This window comes from Bos grunniens, chromosome 5, assembly GCF_055505025.1.
Source record: "Bos grunniens cultivar Pamir isolate PY7600 chromosome 5, Bosgru_T2T1.0, whole genome shotgun sequence".
NCBI classification, from domain to species: domain Eukaryota; kingdom Metazoa; phylum Chordata; class Mammalia; order Artiodactyla; family Bovidae; genus Bos; species Bos grunniens.
Window position 1 is genome coordinate 96,518,078 of NC_141169.1, and position 17,622 is coordinate 96,535,699.

General features: G+C 36.6%; 1 protein-coding gene across 9 annotated transcripts in view; it reads right to left on the reverse strand.

Moving 5' to 3' along the window:
• Positions 1–4,515, reverse strand: part of ATF7IP (activating transcription factor 7 interacting protein) — a 115,076-nt gene extending 110,561 nt beyond the window's left edge. For 6 of the 9 annotated variants that reach the window (XR_015164229.1, XR_015164226.1, XR_015164233.1 and 3 more), the window contains exon 1: positions 4,372–4,515. The gene's annotated coding sequence lies outside the window, so the exon portion shown is untranslated. Of the gene's footprint in view, positions 1–2,735; positions 2,769–4,371 lie in introns of all 9 variants that reach the window. The other 3 variants (XR_015164230.1, XM_086401933.1, XM_086401928.1) reach the window with 1 other exon arrangement.
• Positions 4,516–17,622: the final 13,107 nt, after the last annotated feature.

Here is a 17,622-nt window from a genome sequence, read left to right on the forward strand (position 1 = left end):
CCATGATGTTATATCCTAAAGCAGATTAAAAATGAAAATGAAATCCTACATCCTCTACCTTATCATCCCTATTAACAATATACCATTAGAGGAAACCAGTAAAGTAACACCTTAATAAAAAATAACAAGTACCACAATTTTTCCTAGAGTTCCTACACAGTACATTTTTGTGGGATCTACAGGAAATGCATATTCGTGAATTAAAAACAAAACTGTATAAAGATGTAAATTATCCTAACTTAGGTTTCATGCAACTCTAAACAAAACTTCAAATATTTGGCTGTTTTAAAACTTTGCCAAATTTATTACAAAGGCGGGGAAAACTCACTTAGAAAATTATGAAAAGGAATGCTATGTGTTTTCCCTTCATATATTTATATAGTCTATAGCACTACAGCAGATAAAGTAGTACTGCTACATAAACAAGGCCCTGTTACAGTGTTGTTAACCTGCTTTTAAATTTTACATAAAATATTCCTGTGAGAAGCTGATAAAACTGTAACTCTTTCCCCATAAAAACTTGCAAATTATGTTCACTCACATAAAACTGTGTATATCATGGAACCCATGCAAGTTTTCAAACCTATCTATAGATCCCCCAAAGGTCAATGGGCCTAATTAAATAGCCCTAGTAAATGAAGCAGAACTGACATCTCAAACCTAGTAAGTTATGGTCAAAGAAGCATCTTAAAGCAATAAGAAATGAATCACCAACACAAAATTCAAAGAAAATTAGGTATTTGGAAAAGATTGAAACTAGCAACCCATCTTTACCCAATGTCAAAATAAACTCTATGTAGATGCAAATGTATTTTTTAAGATAATTAAAACACCTGGAAAAAATAAACAGAATAATCATTTAGTTCATCTTATAACAGGTAATATTTTTTATGCAGAGAAGTCCTGGAAAAATAATAAATGAAAAAGCAGTGCACATCACTACATTAAAACATAACAATTCTAAGTGGGTAAAACCACGTCCAAATCTGCAAACCAATAGATTGTAGACAGCCAGGTTCTTCCACCCATGTAATGTTCTAGGCAAGAAATACTGGAGTGGGTTGCCACTGCTACTCCAAGGGATCTTCCCAACCCAGGAATCGAACCCATATCCCTTGTGTCTCCTGCATTGGCAAGTGGATTCTTTACCACTGTTCCACCTGGAAGCCCATAGCAATTGTTTTTAAAAATTTAACTGAAAAAAAAAAAACCCTGCAAAAAATATGAAAAGCAGTTTTCATACTCACAAACAACTGTTGCAAACAAATAAGAAAAATATTAACATTTACCACAAAAAAAGATACACAAAATATCCTCAAACAGCAAAGTCAAGAAAAATGAGAAAGTTGCATATATATTAAACATTTAAAAGTTCAATTTCACTAGTTACCAGGAAAAAAAGTTAAAAAGCTACTATTTCTCAACCACCAAAATCATGGTGGCATGGGAAATGCTTTTCAAAAAAACTAAGTTTTTATCTATTTTGTAAATTACTTTAAAAGCCCTTTGAAACAGTAATTTCAAAGAAATAAGATATAGATTGTGATTCACGTACAAGATGTTCACTGTAGCTTTATTTATAATAGAGATGCAAAATGAACAAAATGTTCAATAAGGAAAATCACAGTACATTCTTATTAAAAACACTGATTATGTGGCTGTTCAAAAACATATTTCAAGAACATTTGATAATTTAGGATATTTTCACAAAATGAATATTATGCAATCATTTTTGAAAAACATACTTCTAAAGAACAATGAAATGGATAAATATCCACAATATAACACTAGGTTGTGTGTGTGTGCATGCTCCAGGCTCCTCTGTCCATCAAATTTCCCTGGCAAGAATACTGGAATGTGTTGCCGTTTCCTCCTCCACAGGATCTTCCCGACTCAGGGATCAAACCCATGTCTCCTATACATCTGCTGCATTGCAGGTGGATTCTTTTCCGCTGAGCCACCAGGGAAGTAAATAGCCACAATACGACATTGTGTGTGTATGTATATGCTCAGGTTAAGAGGCAGAAATGAAATTATGATCCAAAACATAAACTAACTGATCAATCAATAAATAGGAAAGTCACAAAAACATTTAGTGTGTTTATTTCTAATTAATTTTCGACACCTTCTAAACGTGCTAAAACAAGTAAAAAGTTTTAAATATCAATATTCAAATCACAATTTAAAGAAAACACAAACTTTAATGGCTTTGGCTTAAGTATTCAAATCTTTTTTTCCTGAATTTTTTGTTTAAAATGTACAAATCTAAAAGGATTTTTTTTGACTCCTAGTAACAGAATTCATTCAGTATTCATTCAATCTTAATAGTAACTTAAATTCCACATCATGCCTGTTATTCACAGAGTACTAATGAACAAAAAATACTAGATGTTCAGACAGTACATTATTCTTAGTTTTAAGTTTATAGAACTATACTTGCCTTTCTAACAAACGTTTAACAGCAAAACTGTCCTACCAATACGTATTTACATAGTTCGTTATGTTCTTCAGTGTTGTCAAGTGCCTCTTATAAGCTTCAACATTAACCTGAGGCAATCATTTGTATATGCAAATGAAAACATAAACTTAAATATATAAAACAAAATATTTCACTTTTCTGGAAGTGCAGAATGAAACATGCCCTATGACAGAAGTTCTTTTCTTAACCTAACTATGTATGTGTACACAGACACAGAAAAAAATATGTTTCAACTCTTAAATATTTGAAATTATACCTGGAGATGGAAGGGGTGTGCTGGGTAATCAACCTGGAAGCATAAAAGGGGAAAAATCACACAACTGCCCTCTAAATATATTTCTGTGTAAAAGACTTAGGAGGTTCAAAAATTATATCACAACAACAAATACTCTGTCCAGAAAAAAAGAATTATTCCTATCATTGCATTCTATCCCCTGTGTGATGTCATTTTTTAAAAACCCATCAACCAAAAGTATTCCTTTCAACTACATCTATTTAATTCTTATTAACAGTACCTGTAGGCAACAAAGTCCCTAAACCAACCAAGATTATAAAGCGACAGCCACTTCTTCATTTGACAGGTGACTAATTTCAGAGTTACATAACCAACCAAGAAAACAGTTGTTGTATATACAAGCCAAAGATGACATTTATGACAACCATTTACAAGTAAGAAATAATTTGCACAATGGTAGAATTATATTAAATCGTATAAAACTTCTCCCAGAGGCTTACCTAAGATTTAAATATAGTGACACTACCATTTTAAACTAAAATAATCAGGATACTTGTAAGTACTTTAAGAAACTAAAACCAGGAACAGACAACTTAAAAAACCAAACACAAACTATCTTACACACATTTATATATAGCAGGCTGTTTTTTTAATCAACTGATTTATTGATGATTCACAATCTCCTCAGGCCTCAGGGTAGTTGGGAGTTCTTTGTAGAATTCTTTATCAGGAAAATTTACCGAGTTTAAGAGTTATATTTTACATATCATTACAATTTTAAAAGTCAAAGTAAAAAATATAATCTAACTGAAGCAGTAATAGACATGCAATCAGAAATAGAAAAAATGTAAAACTCAAATGCAAGCAAGGTTAGAGGCACACCACTGATTAAAACTCCACCGACTGAAGATCAAATTATTTTAAAAAATATAAATACTTAAGGAGATTGAGATTTCTTTTTAAAACAACATTATATAGATTCTTCCAATGTCCCCTCCCTCTCATATTTCTAAACCTCAAACTGTTTCTATTTTGAAAACATTCCATAATGAAACTGGTAAGGATAGGGTTAAAAATGTATTTGCAAATATGCAGTTCAAATAATTGCACTTCCCGTGAGAACACCACTAGGTGCTGATCTTTAGCTCCCTAAATAAAAACTTGAATCCAGCAATACACTTAAAGTGAAATTAAAATCGAGAACCACAAATGGACAATCATTTTTACACAAAATTAAGTCCACAGCTTCTCAGAGAATAGGAGAAACACACACACACACAAAAAACTCTTAAGTCGCTACAGGAATACAGCATAAAAGAAACGTTTTCCTTGAAAAATACAGGAATTCCCGCGTAACAAAACGAAACCCCTCAAGAAAGAAAAAAATTAAATCTAGAACCCGAATGGCGTCCAAGAACATTAGATCTTGAAAATGAATATTGCGCTTGCGCAGCCACCGCCCCGCCAGCTGCACAACTGCAGCTAGAGCCCGACCCCGCAAGATCACGTGCTCCCATGCAGCGCCCGCCCGCAGCTCCGCAACCGCGCAAGCGCAAACACAACTCCCGCAGCCGCCATAATGCGGTCTTGACTCTTAAGAAATACAATAGTAATTTAACAAAATGTGGTTATAACCGCCCCTGGGACTCACATATACCTTTCGGGGCGGGAGATGAGGCTGGAGGAACCAAGTTCCGTCCTAAAGAGTCGTCCCGCGCAGCCGTCCCCACCGCTGCCGCCTCAGTCTCGCGCTCCCCACTCGCCGCGCCGCCGCTGCCTCCGCCGCCGCCTCCGCAGATTCAAAAACAAACCCGCTTCTCCCCTGCACGCGCCGGGGCCGTTATGCAAATTATTGTAGGCGGGGCTTGGTGGTCGTAATATTGGCCACGCCCGCCGTGCTTTCAGCCAATAGGCTCCCGGATTGGCTGTTCCCCATGCAAATCTCCAGGGTTTTAATTTGAATGAGAAATATTGGCCCCGCCTCCTGCCGTGGAAAAGAGAAGCTAGGCTGAGGTGGTGGCGCTGCGCCCTTTAGTTGCAGTGAGGTGTGTTTTTTGAGTGGCGCATCGCTCAACCGGTGGTAGCACTTTGTGAGCGCCCTCTATGAGCCTCAGGAAAGAAGGAAGGAAATAGGTGGGTGAAAGTTAAAAAAGCTAGGGCAAGGTTTTCGAAAAAGACTGTAGCATGTTACTTTATCGTTTATATTAAAAACTCGGAAAATATACTTTAAACTGTGTAAGTCAGGAGGGAATGGCGCAAACACATCTTTTCTTTCAGTTATTCTCTTCCAGAACAAGCGCTTCCAGTTATACCTTTCCACCTGTTGTATCCCTGTTATTCAGTTTTTTATTGCGAGCCAAACCCTCATGAAGGCCACAGAGTGTGATTAAAAAAAAAAAAAATGCTCCTCGTGTTTTTTGAAGAATCTGGGCTTACGTCCAGTTACTCCTGCTTACTTGCTTGTTACTTGGAATAAGTGTGTTAGTCAGTTTTCTCGTCTCCAAAATGATGATAATAACTGTAATTCAAATCAGTTGAGGAGGCTAAATGATTGGATAAATGTAAATGTGTTCTGCAAAGCAAAGGCAGACTGATGAATTGATAGTGAGGTTTGGTTGGTTTTTTTTTTAAAATATCATTAGTAAACCCTAACGCTTAATCTATTCATTCAGTATTTATTTAGCAATGAGTGTGTTCCAGACCTATATTAATTTGCCCATCTTTAAGAAATCTCTGCTACAGTGGAGGAGACAAAAAAGTTAACAAGGAGTTTTTATAAATAATTAGAAATTAATGTGGGGTGGTTAATATTTATTTCTATAACTTGATTCTGTCCTTAGCACAGAATATATAGTACATTGGTGCTCAGTCAATTACAAATAGAGTCTCAATTATAACAAATTATGTATTATAATTTACTTAACACATAGTGCTCAATTATAAAATAGATGCTCAGCAAATTACAAATCTATCAATATTTAAAATTCTATAATAAGAAATGAGGTTGGTATAGTAGAGTTCATTAGCTTTCTTTGTCTTCTATAAGCAAATAAAAATGAATCATTTTCATAATAGTTCATTCTTAATTGTCTTGGCTAATGACAAATAATTGAACATGAACTCACCAATTGGTCAATTTTCTTTCTTGCTCATATTCTAGGCTTGCCTCTCTAAAACTCCAATTAGACAGTTTTATTGTATTTGAATCTTCCCCCATATATCCTCAACCACATGTTTATAAGCTCTTTAGCCATTCTACCTACTGGTTAATCTAACCAATCATTCATTGTTTCAATCAACAAGTACATCGTTTTTTATTTATTCACACACTTTCCTAAGCACTAGAGATGCCCAGAGGAAATGACACTGCCTCTAATCAGGAAGGAGTCATATATACAGATTCCCATTATGAGATCATTACAATCATGAGATTATATACTAAAAATAAAAGAAATATAAAACAAGAGAACATAAATCTTCCTTGTGGAATGTAGGAAAATTTCACAGAATAGGTGATGCTTGATCTGACTCATAATGTAGAACTTAAAGTGGCAGTCAGAATAGGTACAAAAGAAAGAAGATTCAAGTTAAGTAAAACAGAAGCACAAAGACATTGTAAAGGGGAAAAGGTGTGGGTTAAATTTATAGTAGGATGATACTTAGAATATTTATCAATCCTTGTGGTACCAGGCACTGACCAATTAGAAGAGAAGATTTGAAGATCCCTAATTTACCAGATGTTAATCTTCTAGTTGTAGGTTTGTGGAGAGGTCCAATGATTCTTCAGCTGAGCATTGAGACAAACTGGATGGTAGGAGGGATATTTGGTGTAGGGCAGCTACTTACCAGTAAGTACTGAAGGATTTATATATTTTACCCTCCATGATGGGCTTATTTATATATACAGACTGAATAGTCTTCTAGAAAAAAAGTGGAGTAAAGCTATATCACAGAAAAAATTCCAAAAAACAAAAAGGAAAAAAACCTAAAATAGTCAACATTTTAAAATGAAGCAATTGAGCAGCAATTGAACAAGGAAAATAAAACTTTTGAAAAACAGTATAAACTTGAGAAAGGAGCAGTTAAAGAGGAAAGCTGGAGTTTCTAAGTACTGTTAGAAACAGTCTAATTTAGTGCTTATAAAAATGGGCTCTGAAGATACACTACCTGAATTAAAATCTTGTCTCTTCCTGCAATGGAGGAGACCCTGATTTGATCTCTGGGTTGAGTAGATCCCCTGGAGGAGGGTATGGCAGCCCACTCCACTTTTCTTGCCTGGATAATCCCTATGGACAGAAGAGCCAGGCATGCAGCAGCCCATGGGTTCGCAAAGAGTTGGACACAACTAAGCGTCATCTACTCAATGGACATGAGTTTGAGCAAGCTCCAGGAGTTGGTGATGGACAGGGAAGCCTGACGTGCTGCAGTCCATGGAGTCACAAAGAGTCTGACATGACTGAGCGACTGAACTGAACTGAACAACTAAGCACACATGCACGTTCAGCTTCTTACTACATATTCTAAACTTCTCTATCCAAATGGTTTCAGAAATAGGAAATGAAAAAAAAAAAAAAGAAATAGGAAATGGGCTTGGTAAAAATTGCCCTTATCTGGTAATGTTTTTACAAAGATTAAATTATGATAAAACACTTTGAGGAATGCTGACTATATACTAGCATTAATACCTTGATGAGCGTTAGCTAATAGTAATCATAGTATCAATAGTAGTATTAGTAGTATTTGTCAGAGTAGTAATAGCACAAACGTAGATCACTGAGCAGTTTCTGTCTATATATCCTATACTACCATTAAGATAGAATATGAATGAACCATAACCTTATAATTCTTGTTGTCCTCCAATTTTCAGAGTAGTTTACTGAGGTGTTAAGTAGGAAAACCTGGAAAAACTTAAGAAATAACTTCTTAGAATAGGTGTATAATAAAAAAGAATCTAAGATGATCTTTGGAAAATTCTGAAAGAGATGGAAATACCAAACCACCTGACCCACCTCTTGAGAAATTTGTATGCAGGTCAGGAAACAACAGTTAGAACTGAACTTGGAACAACAGACTGGTTCCAAATAGGAAAAGGAGTACGTCAAGGCTGTATATTGTCACCCTGCTTATTTAACTTATATGCAGAATATATCATGAGAAACGCTGGGCTGGAGGAAGCACAAGCTGGAATCAAGATTGCCGGAAGAAATATCAGTAAGCTCAGAAATCCAGATAACACCACCCTTATGGCAGAAAGTGAAGAGGAACTAAAAAGGTTCTTGATGAAAGTGAAAGAGGAGAGTGGAAAAGTTGGCTTAAAACTCAACATTCAGAAAACGAAGATCATGGCATCTGGTCCCATCACTTCATGGGAAATAGATGGGGAAACAGTGGAAACAGTGTCAGACTTTATTTTTTTGGGCTCCAAAATCACTGCAGATGGTGACTGCAGCCATGAAATTAAAAGATACTTACTTCTTGGAAGAAAAGTTATGATCAACCTAGATAGCATATTCAAAAGCAGAGACATTACTTTGCCAACATAGGTCCGTCTAGTCAAGGCTATGGCTTTTCCAGTGCTCATGTATGGATGTGAGAGTTGGACTGTGAAGAAAGCTGAGCACCAAAGAATTGATGCTTTTGATCTGTGGTGTTGGAGAAGACTCTTGAGAGTCCCTTGGACTGCAAGGAGATCCAACCAGTCCATTCTGAAGGAGTTGAGCCCTGGGATTTCTTTGGAAGGAATGATGCTAAAGCTGAAACTCCAGTACTTTGGCCACCTCATGTGAAGAATTGACTCATTGGAAAAGACTCTGATGATGGGAGGGGTTGCGGGCAGGAGGAGAAGGGGATGACAGAAGATGAGATGGCTGGATGGCATCACTGACTCGATGGACATGAGTCTGAGTGAACTTCTGGAATTGGTGATGGACAGGGAGGCCTTTGTGCTGCCATTCATTGGGTTGCAAAGAGTTGGACACGACTGACCGACTGAACTGAACTGAAGATCTCTACACCTTTGCATTCACACCCTGTGTAATCATTTCCCCTTGAGTGTGGACAAAACTCATGACTTCCTTCCAGCCAATGTTGTTATTGTTCAGTCACTACGTCATGTCCAACTTTTTGTGAACACATGGACTGCAGCATGCCAGGCAGCTCTGTCCTCCACTATATCCCAGAGTTAACCAATAGAATATCACAAAGGTGAATAAATTTTTCAGATGTAATTAAGGTCTCATAAAAATTGATTTTGAATAACCAAAAGAGATATTATCTTGGATGGGCCTGACTTCATCTGGAAAAAGCCCTTTAAAAAGGAACTGAGCCTTCCGTAGGGAGAGAGATTCTCCTTGCTTGTTTGCTGAAGTAATCAGAAATGAAAGAGAATAAATTATAACTGTACTCCATAAATACAAAGGCTCATAAGACACTACTATGAACAATTATACATCAACAAATTGGACAGCCTAGGAGAAATGGATAAATTCCTAGAAATGTATAACCTGCCAAGACTGAAGCATAAAAAAATAGAAAATCTGAATGCACCAATTAACCAGTAAGGAGACTGAATTGGTAATCAAAAATTTCCGAACAATAAAAGGCTAGGACCAGATGGTTTCACTGGTGAATTCTACCAGACATTTAAAAGAAAGCTAATACCAAATTCTCTTCAAAATCTTCCAAAAAAAATGGAAGAGGAAGAAACAAACTCATTTTAGGAGGACAGCATTATCTTGATACCAAACCCAGGACAGGATGCCACCAGAAAAGAAAATAACAGACCAGTATTCCTAATGAACATAGATGAAAAATCCTCAACAAAATATTAACAAACAGAATTCAATTAGCAAACAATACATCAAAAGAATCATACACCAAAATAAAGTGGGACTTATTTCATGGATGTAATGATAGTCAAGATCCAACCAGTCCATCCTAAAGGAGATCAGTCCTGGGTGTTCATTTGAAGGACTGATGTTGAAGCTGAAACTCCAATACTTTGGCCACCTGATGTGAAGAGCTGACTCATTTGAAAAGACCCTGATGCTGGGAAAGATTGAACGTGGGAGGAAAAGGGGACGACAGAGAATGAGATGGTTGGATGGCATCACCGACTCAATGGACATGGGTTTGGGTGGGCTCCGGGAGTTGGTGATGGACAGGGAGGCCTGGCATGCTACGGTTCGTGGGGTTGCAAGGAGTCGAACACAACTGAGTGACTGAACTGAACTGAAGGATAGTTTAATACCTGTAAATCAATCAGTATGATATACCACATTAATAAAATGAAGGATAAAAATTATGATCAGCTCAATAGATGCAGAAAAATGTTTGACAAAATTCAACCTTATATATGATCAAAAACTCCCAACAAAGTGGTACAGAGAGAATATACCTCAACGTAATAAAGGCCAAATATGACAAGCCCAGAGTTAATACCACTCTCAAGGTTAAAAACCTAAGAGCTTTTCCTCTAAGACCAAGAACAATACAAAAATGCCTACTCTTGCCACTTTTATTCAACAGCGTATTGAATGTCCTAGCTAGGACAATTAGACAAGAAAAAGAAATCAGTTATCCAAATCAGAAAGAAAGCAGCAGAACTGTCATTATGACAGTTTTATTATGCAGATTACATTATATGATATGCAGAAACCCCTAAAGACACAAAGAATCACACACACACACACACACACACACACACACACACACACACCTGAACCACCAAAGCAATCTTGAGAAAGAGCAAATCTGGAAACATGAGGGCTCTAGTATCAAACTATATTACAAAGTCATAGTAACCAAAACAGTATGGCACGGGCATAAAAACAGATATATAGATCAGTGAAACAGAATAGAGATCCCAGAAGTAAATCCACAAATATGTAAAATCAACCAATATATTAAATATAGTAAGTTAATTTACAACAAAGGAGCCAGGAATATACTATGGGGAAATGACAGTCACTTCAGTAAAAGGTGTTGGAAAATCAGAACAGCCACATGCAAAGAAATGAAGCTGGACAGTTGTTTTATACCGTATACAAAAATGAATACAAAATGAATTAAAATCTTAAATGTAAGACCTGAAGCTTTAAAACTCCTAGAATAAAACAGATGTTATGCTCACTGACATTAGTCTTAGTGAGTTTTTACACTTGACACAAAAAGCAAAGGCAACAAAAGCACAAAGAAACAAGTGTGACTACATTAAACTAATAAGCTTCAGCATAGCAGAGGACACTATCAACAAAATGAAGAGGAAGCCTACAGAATGGGAGAAAATAATTCATAAATTTTGTATCTGATAATAGATTAATATTTAAAATATATAAAGAACTCATACACTCAACAGCAAAAAAATATTGAAAAATAAGCACAATATCTGAATATACATTTTTCTAAGACATACAAATGACCAACAGATACATGAAAAAGTGATCAAATCAGTAATAATTAGGAAAATGTAAATCAAAACCACAATGAGGTATTACTTCACTCTTATCATAATGACTATTATTGAAAGGACAAGAGATAACAAGTGTTGATGAGGATGTAGAGGAAAAAGGAACTTTTGTGCACTGTTGCTGGGGATGTAAATTGGTGCAGCCACCATGAAAAAAAAAAATTAGAGGTTTCTCAGAAAACTTAAAAATAAAACAACTATCAGATTAGATCCGATCAGTCGCTCAGTCGTGTCTTCTCCAACACCACAGATCAAAAGCATCAACTCTTTGGCGCTCAGCCTTCTTCACAGTCCAACTCTCACATCCATACATGACCACTGGAAAAACCATAGCCTTGACTAGATGGACCTATGTTGACAAAGTAATGTCTCTGCTTTTGACTATGCTATCTAGGTTGGTCATAACTTTCCTTCCAAAGAGTAAGTGCCTTTTAATTTCATGGCTGCAGTCACCATCTGTAGTGATTTTGGAGCCAAGAAAAATAAAGTCTGACACTGTTTCCACTGTTTCCCCATCTATTTCCCATGAAGTGATGGGACCAGACGCCATGATCTTCATTTTCTGAATGTTGAGCTTTAAGCCAACTTTTTCACTCTCCACTTTCACTTTCATCAAGAGGCTTTTGAGTTCCTCTTCACTTCCTGCCATAAGGCTGGTGTCATCTGCGTATCTGAGCTTATTGATATTTCTCCCGGCAATCTTGATTCCAGCTTGTGCTTCTTCCAGTCCAGCGTTTCTCACGATGTACTCTGCATAGAAGTTAAATAAACAAGGTGACAATATACAGCCTTGACGAACTCCTTTTCCTATTTGGAACCAGTCTGTTGTTCCATGTCCAGTTCGAACTGTTGCTTCCTGACTTGCATACAAATTTCTAAAGAGGCGGGTCAGGTGGTCTGGTATTCCCATCTCTTTCAGAGTTTTCCACAGTTGATTGTGATCCACACAGTCAAAAGCTTTGGCATAGTCAATAAAGCAGAAATAGATGTTTTTCTGGAACTCTCTTGCTTTTTCTATGATCCAGCGGATGTTGGCAATTTGATCTCTGGTTCCTCTGCCTTTTCTAAAACCAGCTTGAACATCTGGAAGTTCACGGTTCACATATTGCTGAAGCCTGGCTTGGAGAATTTTGAGCATTACTTTACTAGCGTGTGAGATGAGTGCAATTGTGCAGTAGTTTGAGCATTCTTTGGCACTGCCTTTCTTTGGCATTGGAATGAAAACTGACCTTTTCCAGTCCTGTGGCCACTGCTGAGTTTTCCAAATTATGATCCAGCAATTACACTTTTAGGTATTTATTGAAAGGAAATTCAAACACTAACTCAAGAAGATACATACACTTCCATGTTCCTTACAACATTGTTTACAATAGACATGGAAGCAACTTAAGTGATCATTTAATGGATCAAAAAACAAATAAGATGTGATATATATATAATGAAATATTATTCAGTCATAAAAAGAATGAAATCCTGCCATTTGCAACACCATGGATGGATCTTGAAAGCATTTGGCTCAGTGAAATAAGTCAGAGAATGACAAATACCATATAATCCCACTTACACGTGGAATTTTTTAAAAAATCAACAAAGTAGAAGCTAAACTCATAGATCCAGAAAACAGGCAGACACTTGCAAGAGATGTGGGATAAGGAGGTAAGTGAAATGGGTGAAAGGAGTCAAAAAGAACAAATTTTCAGTTATAAATAAGTCATGGGGATGTAATGTATAGCTTTGTTTCTAGTTTAAAATAATGTATTATATATTTGAAAGTTGATAATAGAGTAAATCTTGAAAGTTCTCATAAGAAAAAAAAATTGTAACTATGTGTGGTGATGGATGTTAACTAGACTTATTGTGGTGATCATTTTGCATGGTATACAGATATTGAATTATGTTGTATATCGGAAACTAATAAATCATGTTAATTATTTCTCTATTTTTTTAAATTAAAACTTTTATATCTCAAAGGACAAGATCAAGGAAATAAGAAGACAACCCACCTAATGGGACAGAATCATTGAAAATCTGATAAAAGTCCAGAATTTATAAAGAATTTTTATAACTCACAACAATAACCACAACAAAACCCAGTTCAAAAATGGGTGAAGTACTTAAACAGACTTATCTACAAGAAGATATACAAGTAGCCAATAAGCATACAAAAAGGTGCTCCACAGCATTAGTCATTCAGTTCAGTTCAGTTCAATTTAGTCGCTCAGTCGTGTCTGACTCTTTGCGACCCCATGAGTCATAGCACACCAGGCCTCCCTGCCCATCACCAACTCCCAGAGTTCATTCAAACTCACGTCCATCGAGTCAGTGATGCCATCCAGCCATCTCATCCTCTGTCGTCCCCTTCTCCTCCTGCCCCCAACCCCTCCCAGCATAAGAGTCTTTTCCAATGAGTCAACTCTTCACATGAAGTGGACAAAATACTGGAGTTTCAGCTTTAGCATCATTCCTTCCAAAGAAATCCCAGGGCTCCTCTCCTTCAGAATGGACTGATGGATCTCCTTGCCATCCAAGGGACTCTCAAGAGTCTTCTCCAACACCACAGTTCAAAAGCATCAATTCTTTGGCACTCAGCTTTCTTCACAGTCCAACTCTCACATCCATACATGAGTACTGGAAAAACCATAGCCTTGACTAGACAGACCTTTGTTGGCAAAGTAATGTCTCTGCTTTTCAATATTCTATCTAGGTTGGTCATAACTTTTCTTCCAAGGAGTAAGCATCTTTTAATTTCATGGCTGCAGTCACCACCTGCAGTGATTTTGGAGCCCAAAAAAATAAAGTCTGACACTGTTTCCACTGTTTCCCCATCTATTTCCCATGAAGTGATGGGACCAGATACCATGATCTTTGTTTTCTGAATGTTGAGCTTTAAGCCAACTTTTTCACTCTCCTCTTTCACTTTCATCAAGAGCCTTTTTAGTTCCTCTTCACTTTCTGCATATCTGAGCTTATTGATATTTCTCCTGGCAATCTTGATTCCCCCTTGTGCTTCCTCCAGCCCAGCGTTTCTCATGATATACTCTGCATATAAGTTAAATAAGCAGGGTGACAATATACAGCCTTGACGTACTCCTTTTCCTATTTGGAACCAGTCTGTTGTTCCATGTCCAGTTCTAATTGTTCCTTCCTGACCTGCATACAGGAAAATGCAAATTAAAAATCACAATGACACACCACATTATAGCAATTAGGACTATCACCAAAAACAAGCAAACAATAATAACAAATGTTGATGAGAATGTGAAGAAATTAGAATTCCTATGCATTACTGGTGGGAATGTAAAATGGTATACCTCTGTAGAAAACAACAGACATTTCTCCAAAGAAATGTCTTTGTTCAGTTCAGTTCAGTCACTCAGTCATGTCTGACTCTTTGTGACCCCATGGACTGCAGCACACCAGGCTTCCCTGTCCATCGCCAACTCCCAGAGCTTGCTCAAACTCATGTCCATTGAGTTGGTGTTGCCATTGAACCATCTTATCTTCTGTCAGATGGCTAATAAACACATGAATAGATGCTCAACATCATTCATTATTAGAGGAATGCAAATCAAAAACTACAATGAGATATCATCTCACACTGGACAGAATGACCATAATAAAATTAAAAAAAAAAATTCACAAATAACAAGTGCTGGAGAGGGTGTGAAGAAAAGGGAACTTTACTGCACTGCTGGTGGGGATGTAAATTGATACAGCCACTATGGAAGACAGTATGGTGATCCCTTAAAAAACCAGGAATAAAACCACCATATGACCCAACAATTCCACTTCTAGGCATATACCCTGAAGAAACCAAAACTGAAAAAGACACATGATGTACCCCAATGTTCATTGCAACACGATTGACAATAGCTAAGACATGGAAGCAACCTAGATGTCCATCAACAGATGAATGGATAAAGAAGCTGTGATACATATATATAATGGAATACTACTAAAACATAAAAAGGAACACATTTGAGTCAGTTCTAATGAGGTGGATGAACCTAGAGCCTATTATGCAAAGTGAAGTTAGTCAGAAATAGAAAAACAATGTATATTAAAACATAATATGGAATCTAGAAGGATGATATTGATAAACCTGTTCACAGAGCAGCAATGGAGACCCAGATATAGAGAACAGACATAAGGACAAAGGTGGGGGAGAAGAAGGAGAAGGTGAGATGAATGGAGAGAGTAGCATGGAAGCATATACACTAACTTATGTAAATATATAGCCAATGGGAATATGCTGTACAACTCAGGGAACTCAAATTGGAGCTCTGTAATAACTTAAAGGGGTGGGAATGGGTGGGGGGGAAGGGACATATGTACACCTATGGTTAATTCATGTTGATGTGTGACAGAAATCAAACCAATATTGTAAAGCAATCATCAATCAGTTAAAAATAAATATTTTAAAAAATCACAATGACATGCCACATTATAGCAATTAGGAGGGCTATCACCTAAAACAAACAAATAATAATAACAAATGTCGACAAGAATGTAAAAGAATTAGAACTCTCATGCATTACTGGAAAGAAAAAGTGAAGTTGCTCAGACGTGTCAGACTCTTTGTGACTCCATGGACTGTAGCCTACCAGGGTCCTCTGTACATGGGATTTTCCAGGCAAGAATACTGGAGTGGGTTGCTATGTCCTTCTCCAGGAGATCTTCCTGACCCAGGGATTGATTGAACCAGGGTATGCCTCATTGCAGGCAGATGCTTTACCATCTGAGCCACAGGTGGGAATGTAAAATGGTATAGCCTCTGTGGAAAAGAGGTTGACATTTCTTCAAAAAGTTAAACAGAATTACCATAGGATTCAGCAATTCCATTCCTGGAATATAAACCCGAAAGAAATGATAGAGGGAATCTGAGATAGGCTTGTACACTCAAGCAAGACAGACAGAACACTTAAGAAATCCATACCGCAAGATCCAAATTTACAGGCCTGCTTAAAGCTGTGACTTAATCTCAACATTATATCCCTCACCTCCTTCCCCACCACCTCATGCTAAAATGATTAGATTTTTAAAATAACATTACAGTACAGCTGGGAGAGCTAAAAATCACAGTGATGGAGATGAAGAATGCCTTAAATGAGCTCATCAGTAAACTCAACATAGGTAAGCAAAGAACCAATAAACTTGAAGGTAGGTCAATAGAAATTACCCAAACTAAAATGCAAAAAGAAAAGCAAGAATCAACAAAAAAAATAGAACAGAATATTCAAGAGATGTGGAATAATATCAAATGGTCTGATATTATACATAATTAGAATCCCAGAAGGAAAAGAAAGAACAAAGTAGAATATCTGAATAACAATGGCCAAAAATTTTCCAAAATTAATTACAGAAAGTAAATCTCATATCCAAAAAGTTCAGAGAACCAAGTAAGATAAATACAAAAGCCCCACAATTTAGGCATATCATATTTAAATAGCTGCAAATCAAAGACAAGCAAAAATCTTGAAGTCACCCAGGGAAAAAGATATATTACTCATAGAGGGACAAGGCTTAGAATTATAACATATATGTCTCATCAAAAACAATGCAAGTCAAGAGACAATGAAGTGACACTTTTCAAGTGCTGAAAGAAAAAAAAAACATAATTCTATACCTGGCAAAAGTATCCTTTAAAATGAAGAAGACATAAAAAATACTTTCAAACAAATCAGAACTGAGGAAATTCATTGTCAGCAGAAATACTCTAAAAGAAATGTTAAAGAAGTTCTCAGGGATAAAGAATATTAGATAGGTCAGAAACATGCATCAACATAAAGGACTAAAGAGTATCAAAAATGAAATAAATGAAGGTAAAAGAAAATATTTTCAATTACTCTAAAAGATAACTTGTCTTTAAAGCAAAAGGCCATTCTACCATTCTATTAGGACAGTTGTTTTAGATAATGAGAACAGGTAAGACTAGTGAATTCTATGAAATAAGCATATCAACATACTTTGCCATAAAATGAGTTAGTTCCTTGGTTGAAAATTATATTCTTTGGAATATTGTGCTTAAGGCATTCTGTAAATCCACAGGTTGTGGTGGGTTTAGAAGAAGTATTGTAGATAAGAAAGGTAAATCTTCTTCCAAATTATATTAGTCTGAAATAGTCTATATCAGTGAGAACAAAGTATACCCTTTGAATGATGGAATTAATCTAATGTAATCAGCCTGCTGCTAAGATAGACTTATCTCCAGGAATGGTCTCAAAGCAGGAGGGTCATTGTTGGTCTCTACTGTTGCAGCTTGGGCTCATTGCAATGGTTTTGGTTCATGGAAAGCCATGTTGTTAAGTCCATGCATAACCTCCGTCCCTGACCACATAACCACTTTGTGCAAAACCCCATTTGTCAAGGACAGGGATGTCTGAGGAAAAATGATGCCTAATATCTATAGAATGGGTCGTCTTTTCTGCCTTATTTTAAATG